Genomic DNA, 13,190 nt, shown 5'->3' with positions numbered 1-13,190 from the left:
GACACCCCTGCTGAAGGGCTACATTTCCTGGTGCACATTTCCACTAGCACAGGGCATGGAAATAATGACAGCTATCTGTAAAATTTGGCTTCAAAATACGTCCCACAAATGGGGAAGTTTTCTATTACCTTTGACTGATGTAGAAGTACATCAGGGGGAACCTGAGGTATAAACCCTGTTTCTACGGAGTTTTTGTGCACTGTAAAGGTTAATGGCAGATCTCTGTCTTCTGGGTTAGAAACCGTACGTGAGCTGAAGAACCAAAGAGCAGAGTGGAGGGGAGAAGGTGGGGTTTGGTGGCCTCTCCCAGGTTCCACACAGATAACCCGAAGTGGATGGGTCAGATGGGACTGGCAGTGATTATTCTGCCAGCCTTTGCCATAACAACTGGTTTTTGTCGCGGAGAAAATGATGCTGTGCCCCCATTTTAGACAAATACAAAAAATTGCCAGCAGGTGGCATGCAAAGGGTACGATTTCCCAGGGCTTTTTGCCTCCGTGGGGTTTTCCCTTAGAAGTAAAATAAAATGGAAACAGGAGTTTCAGAGATGGTGCAGTGAGCAGCGCCCTGCTGGCTGAAGGACTGGTGCTTGCTCTGCCTTGCTCCTCCTGCAGAAGGGTTTTGGGGGAGTGCTGTGCTTTGGGGGGCGATGGCTCTGGAGCTGGGGTGTCCGTGGAGCATCCGGAGCAGCTCCAGCCCCGCCGGCTCCGAGCCCCGGTACCGCCAGCGCCCGGATCCCGCCCGGCACCGGGGGACGCTTCCCTCTGTGGGGCCAGCCCAAACCTTCCCGTCACAACAGGTCAACAGGCTGGCCTGGTGCCATTGGGAACCTACGTGGGGATGAAAGAAATACTATTTTTTGTTTGTGGCCCTATTACAAATGTCTGGGTTTAAGAAACTCCTGCTTCTCCCACATTAGCGCTCTAGACAAATCTTGAACCACCTTTGTGGCAAGGCCTAACAAACGCTGTCACTTTGACCTAATCCACTTTTCTGCACAGCTGTGCTAAAGTCACCTTTAGTTTTATCACATTTTAATGCAAACAAGGCCGGAAGGGTGCTTGTTTGGATTGAAGAAGCTGTGACAATTCATCTGAATGGGAACTTCAGTAACTGGGAAGAAAAATGTGACAGGGAGCTTTATCACTGCATTGTACACAGCAATCTGAAAATTATTGCTTCTTTAGGGGCCTATTCTCCTCTTGAGGCCTAGCACAGTCTATGCTAAGCAGCCAGACAGCTCTGAATGGTTTGCCAGTCCTAAAGACAGATTTTAATTCTATTGTTTGTGGGTATCCCTGACTTTCCTAAGAGGATTCAAAGACAGGCTGCAGAACAAGGCAGCTGACATAAGACTTCGGCCAATCTTTAAAATTCAAATAGCAAAGGAGGCTTTCCCTGGTCCTCTTAAATTGGTCAACCTCCAGTAATGTTTGCTTTCAAAATTTGTCAAGTTCATTCAAAACTAAACGAACTTGCAAAACGTGCTTTGTTAAGCCTTTTTTAAAAAGTTTGCTTAACCACTAATTTCCTGTAACAGTGCGAATAAAGCAGGGAGGAAAGATCCTTTTTTTCTTTTTAAAACCTGGAAATTGCCATAGTAAGAAGCGCTTTTCAGAAATTACATCTATAAACATTTACCAAATATGGGCAAATATTTATAGAGGCACAGGTCATGTTTGTACTAATTTCTTTTTAATACTTCAAGTAAATTCCAAGTGAAACTGAACAAGTACTGAAATGCTGAAAAGCCTTATCACAGCCTTCGATAAAGCTGCTGCAAACTGAATATTCAAAGTATTCGCAGGACAGTGTTGAACGAATCCTTCTTGAGGCTGCAGAGTGAGGTACCCGGAAGATAAGGGATTTGATCTCCTAGGAGACAGCAAACTGGGCTCGCTGGGACCAGGGGAGCTGGAGCTGCTTGGCTGCCTGGCTCTGCTATCCCATAGTTGTGAGCTGAACTGGCAAAGCAGCTCACAGTGTCAGTATCCTACTGCAGCAGCAGAAAGGGCCTCTCCCAGAGCTCCCAAACCTGTCTATCCTGCTGGAAAATATTACATTTAATCTGTTCAGGACCCGCAAAGCTTCAGCTCGTTGTGTGAAATGTTTTACACAGGTATTAAAATGCCGTTCTGGTACAAATAGCAGCCAGGTAATTGTACTTACCTTGTACTGACTGCTCACAGATAAAAACACGTTTTGGGGATGTTTGTAACTGTGGAGGATGACAGAGAGTGGAGCTGTACCCTCCTCACAGTGCAAGCACAGGCAGGGAGACAGGAGGGCAAGGACCAAAAAGTGCAATCTCCCCGTAACAGCTCCATATGGTGTGGAAAAGTTACTGAATTAGCCGATTTTTCAGTCTTTTCTCTCCTCCCTCCCACCCCCAGTTGCTGAGATTGCAAATCTTGGTGAACAGTGATGCTACCAAAACCCAAAAGTAAATTGGGGAATTCTGCTGTCAGACTGACGGGGTGGCAGCTGCCCAAGCTGGCTTTGGTGACCACATCTGCCTGAAAATAAATACCCGTCAGATTCTGCCTCTTTTCTCTAAAGAGAATCTGCAGATTGTGTAGTGGCTGGCAAATGTTTCACCGTGAAAAGGTGATTTTTTTTTCATTTGTTTTCAAGTGAATATTTGTTTTGAACTTCTATAGTCTTTAATAACAGAACACTTGGCAGCAGCGTGATCAGCCTGGTTGTTTCCAGAGCCACCCTGGGATGCACAGGAGGCAGACTTTGGGAGGGGCAGCTCCTGTTCTCGGGGGAGCTACAGGGTGAAACCCAGCAGTTCTTTTTTAACACAGCCGGTGGGGTTTGTCCTGGGGGTGGGGGAGCACAGGGGGGTTGCTGGAGCAGGAGCTGCCGCCCTGGACAGCTCCTCAGCGGGCTCTGACCTCCCAAAACTCCCCATGCAGAAAGGCAGAGCGTCTCCTGCTGCCTGCGCAGGGGCAGGACCCCTGAAGTGCCACCCCCGGTGTCACTGTCCCCCGGCTGGAGTGTGGCAGAGCAGGGCATCAGCAGCAGCTCAGCTCCGTGTCAGGACGGAGCCCTTCCTGCCTGGCTCTGCTGAGTTTTGCCCGGGTGAGCTCTGCTCAGGTGTTGCCCGAGGACCCTGCAATTCCCTGCAGAGGTTGTCTGTTCTCTGCAGGGAATTGCAGGCACTTCAACCCCATTAATATGTATGTTAAACTGCAAGGCTGTTTTCAACATATTTGAAATGCAATTAGTATTCTCTCTAATTAGTTATGACTTCTGTGCCAAGGCTTGTCTGCAGTGTTGCAAATGCTGCTTCCAAAATACCTTTCAACTCTTTCCATTGTATTCTTTGCATCTTCTGAGCACTTCTCCTGTTATTTGCTCATTGCCTTTCTGACACAGCACATCCTCAACTTTCCACCTCTTCCAAAAAAAAAAAAATCCCTGCTTAAACTGTTCACTAATTACTTGCAGGTTTGCTCAGGTATTTATTAAGTCACCAACATGAAGGAGAAATTGGAGACTGGGAACCTACAGAACCCTGTCTCCTTATACAGGAATTTCAGGTTGTTTTCAGATTAGCACTGCCATCCATTTATAACCAGGCACTTTGCAGGGAAGGAAAAAATCCTTTTTCTTCCTCCTTCCATACCTGCCTGGCTCGGGCTGGCAGTAATTATGTGGAGTGAGTTGGTAAATTCTTCAGCTTGGGTCTGCTCCTGTCCTCAGTGAGGCTCTAATGGATCTGGCTGTGCCCACAAGAGCTCTACACTCCAACCACTGTCATGGACCCCGTGCAGGATAATTAACCACAGAGTGAGTTATCTGTCCCAGGCTGAACACCTAATGAAAATCAAGGTCAGATACCCTGTTGTAGGAGACTAGGAGGAGTCTTCCGTGTGGGAGTCCATATTTGGCTTCCCACTCCCTTTGCAACTGCAGGTTTTAATGTTTAATAGGATTATATCTTGAAAAAGAATGTTTAAAATCTGTTATCATGAAGCAATGAGTGGGCTTTATGCTTATTTTTAATCCGCTAGCTTTTTTAAAATTACTTAGACCCCACCAGAGCTCAACTGCAGCAATGAAAGAAGAAAATCCTTCTAATTATTCAAGAGTTTTCCAGCAATTGGGACTTACTCACAGAATTCTAGGGATGGAGAGGGAATTTCTGGCAAATCTCATCATTTATGGCAATCAGCCTTGAGGGACTAAACCTTTGTGCAGTGCCAGAGCTGCTATTCTAGAAGGTCTTTATTTGATTCCTTGTAGGTAAGACTGAGGGATTTGGCCAAAAGCAGGGTAACAAAAGTCATGTCCAATGAAACTTGAGATTTGAGGTAGATCAGATAAGAGAAGTATCTGTATGTGTTGTATCAACAAAAAAACCCCATTTAATTAGAGGTCATAATCTTTTTATTTGTTTTTTTTTTTTTTCCTAGAGATTACGTTTTAGGTTTCCTTGATTTAATATTTTCAGAGAGAAAAAAGTAGCCACTGTTACAATCTAATATATATATAATATATATAAACACATAATTGTTCAAATTGCTAGTCCTGTCTGTAGGTCAGGTCATTATATTCATAAAGACAAGTGATGGGGTCTAAAACTCTCTCTGGAATACCAGGAGCAATTATCTTGGCAGAATCTGGGCAAAATTAATTTTGTGTTTAGAGGCTGCAATATTCTCTTAGTGGAATCCCCCGTGTCATTCCAGATCCATGTCCCAGGAATCAATCTTCTGAGGGTGGAAGAAGACTGTCATTAGGTTCTGTTAGGAAGGACTGTGTCATTCACTTCTGTTTTAACAAGAAAAGAAGTCCAAAAGTGGAAAATGGGCGGGTTGGAGGACTTGAAGGGCTGTGGCATCTTGAACCACGTCCGTGGTGCTGCCAACAAACAACCTGACTCTCAGGACTGAGGTGTACTTTAGCTCTTCCCCCCGTGTGAATGGAGGCAAAGCCCGGGTCTCCTGCCCAAGCCTGCATGGCAATTTGGTTGCTAAGCACGAGCTAGAAATAAAATCCCACTTGCTTTCTTCATTTCATGAGCTGCCTGCACGGAAGCGCGGGGTTTTCAGTAAGCTGAGATGTGAGGTTCCTGTGCGCTGGAATGTGTTGCTTTTCAATATAAACCTTAGCCTGTGGTATCATTTTCTCTGCTTACCTGGAGGTCCTTGAGGTTTTTGAAGTCATTGGTGGAAACTCTGCTCTAGAGTGGAGATGGAGTACGTGTGGGTGGTGGCAAAACACCCAAAGCAAGAGACAGGACAGTCAGAGGAATGAAGCTCTGCTGGGTTATCAATCCTTGTGTGCAGACTGGCTGAGACTGTGCTGAGTGGCACCCATCACCTGAGGGAACACGCACAGTCAGAGTCTCTCATGTCACAGGTCTTGTATGCTTGCACCCCTCAGTTAAAGTACTGTGGGAAAAGTGAGCATGATAAAGTGAGCTGAGGAATGGAACAGAATTGTAAATTAGGGCAGGATAAGAGGGAAAGAAAGAATTTGGTTTGGATTACAGACCTCACTGCTGTGCCCATTACTTCACTTTCAGCTTTCTTCCTTCCCAGCAGATGGGGAGCACAGGCAATGGCTTGGCTCGTGGTTGTGCTTCTCTCCCTATTGTGGAACTGCTCTGGGCTTTATGCCCTTGTCTTTTCCTCTCTCACAGCTTCTGTCACTGACCCTGCATCATCTCCAGCCTCTCCCTCCCTCCCTGCTGCACTAACCAGGAGCGAGCAATCTGCTTCCCTCATTGCTTCTTTTCCTCTGTCCAAGGTAGGCAGGTTATCTTCCTCCTTCAATTTTCTCACTTGTCTGCTGAGACAACCCCAGAATATTCTGAGTGGTCTGGTCCAGTGGAAGTGTCCCTGCCCTTGGCAAGGGGTGGAGCAAGAGGGGCTTTAAGTTCCCTCAAACCCAAACTATTCCGGGATTTTTGGATTCTACCATTAGCTGGACATAACTAAACCATACCTGAAGTGACCTGTTACACAGTGTGCTGGCAGGGCTGGCTTTAAAACCCTGTGTTCAGAGGTTTAACAGAGGTGTTCATAGATACACAGCAGTCCAGCCTTGGAAGGTGCTCATCTGCTCTTTGATTATCAGTCAATATTTTAGAGCACAGTTGCAATACAAAGGCTTTATCTAAAATTAAAAAAACAAAGAATAGCATTCCTGTTACTTCGAAGAAAAATTGATGGTTTTATGACCATTAGAATGATTTCTAAATTTCAGATAAATTCAGATGTTTCAGTGTTTACAACATTTCATTAAATATTTTCTCCATGTGCTAAGGAATTGGAAGCAGTTTTGCTCAGGGTGTTCTGTCTCAGTAGGAGCTGTATTGCACCTGTCATATCCAGATCCATATGTACCTGTCATATCCATACCTGTCACCTCCACTACAACACGCAACCAGATCTGCGTTTCAAACGAGAGATTATTTTAGAGTCATTTTGTCTGTATAAAACACGGAAGATAAATGGAAAATTGGCCTGATAACGCCTGGCAAATGGGGCATGGAGAGTGGCACAACGGGCCTTGTGGGGCTGAGACGCTTCAGCCAGGAGAGCAAGCGGAGCTGGCTGTATTCACCCGCCCTTGCTTTGCCGGTTTTCATCTGGAACCCCGCGGGGCTCGGGGCAGAGCGGGACCCGGGGGATGGCTGCAGGACCCGGGCAGAGCAGGGCCTGGGACCGGCGGCTGTCCGGGGCTGCAGCGGTGGCCCCCGGCCCCCGCGGGTCCCCGCGCTGCGCGCTCCCGCGGCGGTGGCAGCGCGTAACCAGAGATGCGCGCAGCGGCGCGCCGGGATGGCCGCGCTCGCACAGGTATCGGCTGACGCTGCTGCGGCACGCTTTATTTCAAAGAAGTAGCGGTAACAATGGCTCACAGTAATAACAGCGCTGCCGCTTCCCCCGGGGGAAGGCGCAGAATGCTATCTCGCCACATGATCTCATTTCTTTTAAGCTCTGCACTAACCGCTGACATATCGCATAAATGCCTCCTTTATTACCTGCCAGGGATTGTCTTCTGTGCTGGGAATGGCCTCCGGAACCCACGTCCTCATGCCAGCCAAGTGCTCCGCTGCCTGCCTGTGAATTTGTCTCTGTCTGGCGCTCCGGGAGGCCCCGCATCCACCTGAGCATCCCGGCGCGCTCAGCCTGGGTTACAGCTCTGAGACGCCTTTGTTCGGTGCCTCGGGCTGGGCCGGCCGCTGGCACCGGCCGGGGCTCTGTTGCTCTATTTGCCAAGTCAGTAATTTGCCATTTTAGTCAGGGGTGGGTTTTTTAAGTGGTGTCCAGCGGGTAATGTAGCCTGGCCACGCATCCCTGCAAGGATTCTGGTTCTTATCTCTGCGCTTGCTTTCAGACAAAAGCAACATTCAGTCACATCTCTTCCCTTATCAGCTTGCTAGCAGATAAGATAGTTATTTTTCAAATTGCCTCTCTCTTTCCAGTTTTAAGTAGGCCTATATAGATACTTTTCAATCATTTTGGTCTGCAGATACTCATTTCACATAAACAAGAATACACGTTCTGTTTTGTACGACCGTTCGTTCAAACCCCGCTGCCACGTAGACAAAGCACATTCTCTGTGTTTCATTGTATTACGCTTTAATCTGTTCTATCCAGCCATGGTTAAATTAAATAAAGGGCAGAAAGTAGCACACAAGTCAGAGTGACCATTTTTCCCCAGCGGTGCATTACAGTCTGCCGCACACACGCCTACTCAGGCTGGTGTCGAATTGGTAGACGGTACCTTCTGCTTCAGCTTTTTCCTTTCTTTTTCTGCAATGTGCTGTTTTGAAAAGGCTGGTAATTATTAGGTACTCTGAGCACAGCAAAGGACTGTGCTCTTCAATAAATCTGTGCTTTGCAGATAAATATTTTGATCGATGGTGATAAATGAAGCAACAGCAATAGGAAACTGCTGTGTGTGAGCTGTTCCTGGGTGCTGAACCTCTCCAGCTCCCTCCCTCAGCCCACTCCTCCGGGTCTTTAAAGATCATTGAATCCCAGAATCCCAGACTGGTTTGGGCTGGAAGGGACCTTAAAGCCCATCCAGTGCCACCCCTGCCATGGGCAGGGACACCTCCCACTGTCCCAGGCTGCTCCAAGCCCCAATGTCCAGCCTGGCCTTGGGCACTGCCAGGGATCCAGGGGCAGCCTCAGCTGCTCTGGGCACCCTGTGCCAGGGCCTGCCCACCCTCCCAGGGAACAATTCCTTCCCAATATCCCATCCATCCCTGCCCTCTGGCAGTTTCAAACCTTTCCCTCTTGTCCTGGCACTATCTGCCTGTATAAAAGGCCGCTCTTCCTCCTTTTCATAAGTTCCCCCTGGAATGCTGCAAAGAAATCTCCCCTAAACCTTCTCTCCTCCATGCTGAACAATCCCAGCTCCACAGGTTGTTCTCCCTGCTCCTGCTCCTCCAGCCAAGCCCGGGCTCAGGTTTGCCAGAGCCCTAAGCTCAGCTTCCCAGGCCCCTAGGAGATAAGTTGATCATTCACCACGGGGTGTTAATTTTGAATTCCTTGGGGCTCCTTCCAGCTTTGCTTCTGTGTTCTGCCCGAGAGGGACCATGCTGATCCCTGCTGGTGGCTGGGCCCCGAGTCCCAGGGCTGTCCCTCAGGGGCGTGAATCATGCACAGACTCAGGGCCTTGCCAAGAGCCCACACATTTCCAAATGTACCTGATTTGTTCCTGCCACTCACACACGCTGCACACACACGCTTTGTCATTAACAAATAGGCCCTTGGCAAGCTGATTGCAAAATGTTCTGTCAGCAGGGCTGGAGCTCCTCTGTCTCTTCTCCAGGCTGGAGTTTTGTGGGAGCTGTTTGGGCTCCAGAGAGCAAACCATGCAACCTGCCCAGCAAGGTACCACTAAGGAACACTGTTCAAATGCTACTTTCTAACATTTTGGGACAAAGCTTTCAAGGACTTATTTTTCCTTCAACTTTATATCCGTTTTAACTCTCTTTCTCTCTCTCTCTCCCCATATAATCTCTTCCTGCTGAAATTAGGACCAAAGATGCACTTGTATGCTACAGTTTCAACTGCATAAATACCTACTGCACTTCTGCAGCCACTGCTCAAGCTGTCTAAACAACGGCTGTGAAGGATGGTAACAACTAACATGGAATAGCCCTGGGAAAGTATAATAATGCAAACTTGGAATGGGGGCGAGGGAAATTGTCTTATTTTCTTTTCTTCAGAAACATGAACTTACTTCCCACTTTTGTTTGCTTTAGTTTGCTGATTTGCCAGGTGCACGGATCCAGTAGGCCAGGGCGCACCCAAGACATTTGCTGGGATGGTTTTCTTTCCTCTTACATTGCTCTTCAGATCCTGTTGCATAAATTAACACGTCATGTTCCCACATTTGGTGGTAGAGGGTTTGTGGTTCAACATGGATTCGTTCTCTCTTGCCCTTGTATTGAATCAGCAGCAGGTCTCAAGCAGGATGAGCTTCATCAGAGAGTAGCTGTGTCTTCATGTTGTGTGTGAGACCATCTCTGTTTCTCATGCTTTACTTACAAATGTGGTGGCAGAGAGTTCTAAAATCTGCAGTTGATCCTCTTGTTGGGTCATTTCATAAACTTTCAAATAAACTGCCTGTATGGTCTTAGCCAATCTCAGCTTTGCACTGAGCAACCAGAGGTTTTCTACTTGCTCCAAGCTGTATGAAGAGTAAATACCACAAATTACCCCCACGTTACAGGAATTGTTCTATCCTTCAGTCTGTGCAGAAATAGAGATGAGTATGAACTACTAAGAAAGGCACCCCCAAAATGAGCATTAGCATGGAAGTTTTGGTTCAGTGATTAAAGAGAGGAGTCCAAAGTCAGGGCTTCTGACTGGTGCACTAAAGCACAGTTTTATTTTTGGAAAAGAGACCGCAGCTCTCTTTGGCTTGTCTAAAATGCTGTAGATTTGCCCTCTGAAGTTCACACAGGGGATAGCAGGTTTTTATACAGCTGGCTTTCGTTGTTTCAGTCCTTGCTGGTACACTGCATTCGTCAGTACTGTTAACTGACACAAGCACTGTCAGCAGAACCATTTCAGAGAGGCAAAGCACCCCTCCCTCAGCTGAGGAACTCCTTCCTTCCCTGAGCACTGCAAGTGCCTCTGGCTGGCTGGCAGTGGAGGATGAAGAGCTGGAAGATTAAGAGTGTCTGTTCCTTTTGCTTTCAAAACCAATTTTCATTCAGTGGTGGCTAAAGCTGGGGGACAGATGGCTTCAAAAAGCCCTTTAACTAATACGTTTTGCCAGCCCTACATCCTCTCTTCTGTTAAACATTTCATTCATTATGCAGCTTCAAGGAACGGTGAGAGCCAACTCTTTCTGCCAGTGTCACCCCTGCACGTAACTCCCCCTGCTTTCCAAAGAGCTGTCAAGAGGCATTTTTCTTCGAAAGGGGTAGAATCTAAGTCCTGCTACAATCGGCTTCTGAAGAGGAAGGGCCTTGCATTCAGCCAGAGCTCTGGCGATTGCTGAGATAGAATTAAAAAGGAGAAGAAATAAGAGGAGGGAAAATCTCAAAGGGTGTCAGGGGGCTCTTTGCCTCAAACAGCCTCGTGGGATGGAGTGTGGTGTACAGACTTTGTTTTACAGCTCCAGCTCAGTGTGCACAAAGGCAGTGCCTTGGATGCTGCGTGGGTCACCAACAAGGGAAAAGAGAAATGAAAATAACACTGCAGCTTTTCCATTCTACAAGAGCTGCTTAATGACTCCAAGTAATTAGAGAATGCAGGGAAAAAGTGGCTATTTTTCATTACAAGTCCCATTTTAATTCAGCTCAAAGTCACCTGTTGGTAGAAGACAAGAGGACAAACCACCGAGCACTGGTTCTGCTTCTGGGAAGTGTCGGAATTGCTTCCCTTTAAACTGCAAGCAATGAGAGCTCCTCTGGACACAGTGAGGAGCTCTCAGAGGGAGCAAGGGCACGGCCGTGCCTGGGCAGAGCACGCTGGGCTCCAGCTCCTGCCGGCCTGCGGGGCCTTCTGGGTGCTCCAAAACTCAGATGTACCTGTGCTTTGTGTCAGTTGAGTGTAAAGTATTCAGGAAACTGATTTGAAGAGCCAAAAGAATTCTCTGGTCTGTTTTCCTCTGAATGACCACATGGGCAGGGAAACAGAGGGGCGGTGGGAGGACCAGGCTCATGGAGACCCCCTGTGTGCACCAAGGCTGGGTGCTGTCACACTGAGGAAAGGAAAAATCCTCCCAGAAGGAATGAGAACTGTGTTTCCTCTCATCTGTTCCCTCTCCTTTCCCGTACACACACTCCTGAGGGCTTGGTGGGGTTTGGACTTGCTTCATGACACGGTGGCTCCATTTCTGTCTGATCACTGGCACAGAAGCAGCTGGGGAGGGAGGAAATAAACACACTCTGAGCTCTGAAATTTCTGTGTTTGTTCTGCTTGCTGTTCATTTTTCTGCTAAATATGAAACAGTTTTAGAGTAACTAGGCCATTCACAGTAAATGGAAATTGGGGCAGGAAGAGGTAATAAATTTCTCATTTCAAAGAACATCTTCAACTCCTTTAAATTGAAGGAATTTAAAACATCCTTGTTTTCTGACTGCCTAGCATGAGGAGAAAGGATAGGAATTTTCCCCAATCATAATAAGATTTCCTTAAGTTGCAAGAATTTTTTCAAGTGTTTACAAATCCAAGTCAGTTAACAACTGCTCACACGAAGAGCTCTGAACAGTTTGATATCACTGGTGCACAGATTGGGAATACATGTGAAAAGTAGCTCAGCAGATTAATTTTGACTCCAGCCATGACTTGCAATTAACACCAACAAAATTTTGACATGTGGGGCTCTGCAGACAGCATGAATGTATTTTCTGTAGGACTTTGCCTGGTGTGAGCACTTCCCTTCTCTAGTAATCAGCATTTCATCCTCAAGTGCTAAATTAATATTTCTGTTGGTTTCAGGAAAAGTCGAACTTAAAGCTAGGGCTTCATACATCACTCACTTCAGAGGAGGTGCATATACATATACATATAAGACTCTGGGGGGCAAATGTGCCAGAAGAGAAAGTTCAGAGGGGAGCCAGGAAGGAGAGAGAACCTGAGACACTCTGAGGGACCCCAACATCTCACCCTGTGACTTGGGGTGATCTTTCCAGAACCAGGAGAACAAGGAGAACTTGAGGTGACCCACAACCCTGCACCAGGGATTGTTGCCACTTACTGACCTGTCAGTGCCTTTCCTGCAGCCCACTTCTTCTCCCAAGGGAAAGAGAAGTAGGATAATTCATAAAATTGCATATATTTGTGATCAGAGAGTTTTGGTACCCAAACCCATTTAGTCCTAAACAGTGACAAGACACAGTGACGAGCAACAGAGTAATCCCATGGAGAGTGTAAGTAGCACCTAAGACATTCCTCAGCTGCTATTTTGATTCCTGGTTAAAGATTTCAGCAAAACCAGTCTGGATGTGTTGGGCGAAACTGGGACACGATTCAGGAACTCAGGAAAAGAGGTAACAACCCATACAACGTGTGAAATTTAGGAACTATTCTGTTTTGTCACAAACCCCACTATTTTTTTTCTGTCTGCTGGGACTCCAAATTGTCAGTGGGATCTGCGAAGCTGGAATTTGTCCATTCCTCCTGAATCTTCTCAACAACTTTCTGAACTGCAAACCAGCTTAAGTCTGGGTGTGGGATGGAAAATGGGGAACAAGGAGAAGGAGGTCCCTGTTATTGACATGCCTGAGGCCACGGAGATCAAAAGACGTTTTTAATGGGCTCACAAGTGACAGAGTGAATGGGGACTGATGTGGCAAAGAAGCCATCATAAGGGGCAGTTCCAAAGGACCCAGTGTCTCCCTGTTCCTGGATTAAATCACAGCAAAGGAAAGACAATGAAACCCAAGAAAAGACTGAAATGTTGAAGTGTTGGAAGATAATCTGTTCTGAGCCAAATCCTGCATTTCAAAACACCCTGACAGAACCTGAATTTACTTTAGTTCACAGCAGCATTAGTCAAGGACTTTATCCGTGTTTCAAAGCACAGCCTCAGAACTGGTGCTGAAATGGCTCAGAAAGTTCTGTTTCAGGACAAGCGATGGCTGTGACTGATCTGTGCCAACCGGGTCTGCAAAAATTGGAAAATTCAAAGACCTTCTTATATTTGAGTATTTTGGCTGCTATACCCACACTCACAAGCACAGAAGGGAGAGTTAATGC

Source organism: Corvus kubaryi, unplaced genomic scaffold (assembly GCF_017639235.1).
Source record: "Corvus kubaryi isolate FWS band 111438036 unplaced genomic scaffold, C.kubaryi_AGA036_p1.0 37285, whole genome shotgun sequence".
Classification (NCBI taxonomy): Eukaryota; Metazoa; Chordata; class Aves; order Passeriformes; family Corvidae; genus Corvus; species Corvus kubaryi.
This window is presented reverse-complemented; position numbering follows the sequence as displayed.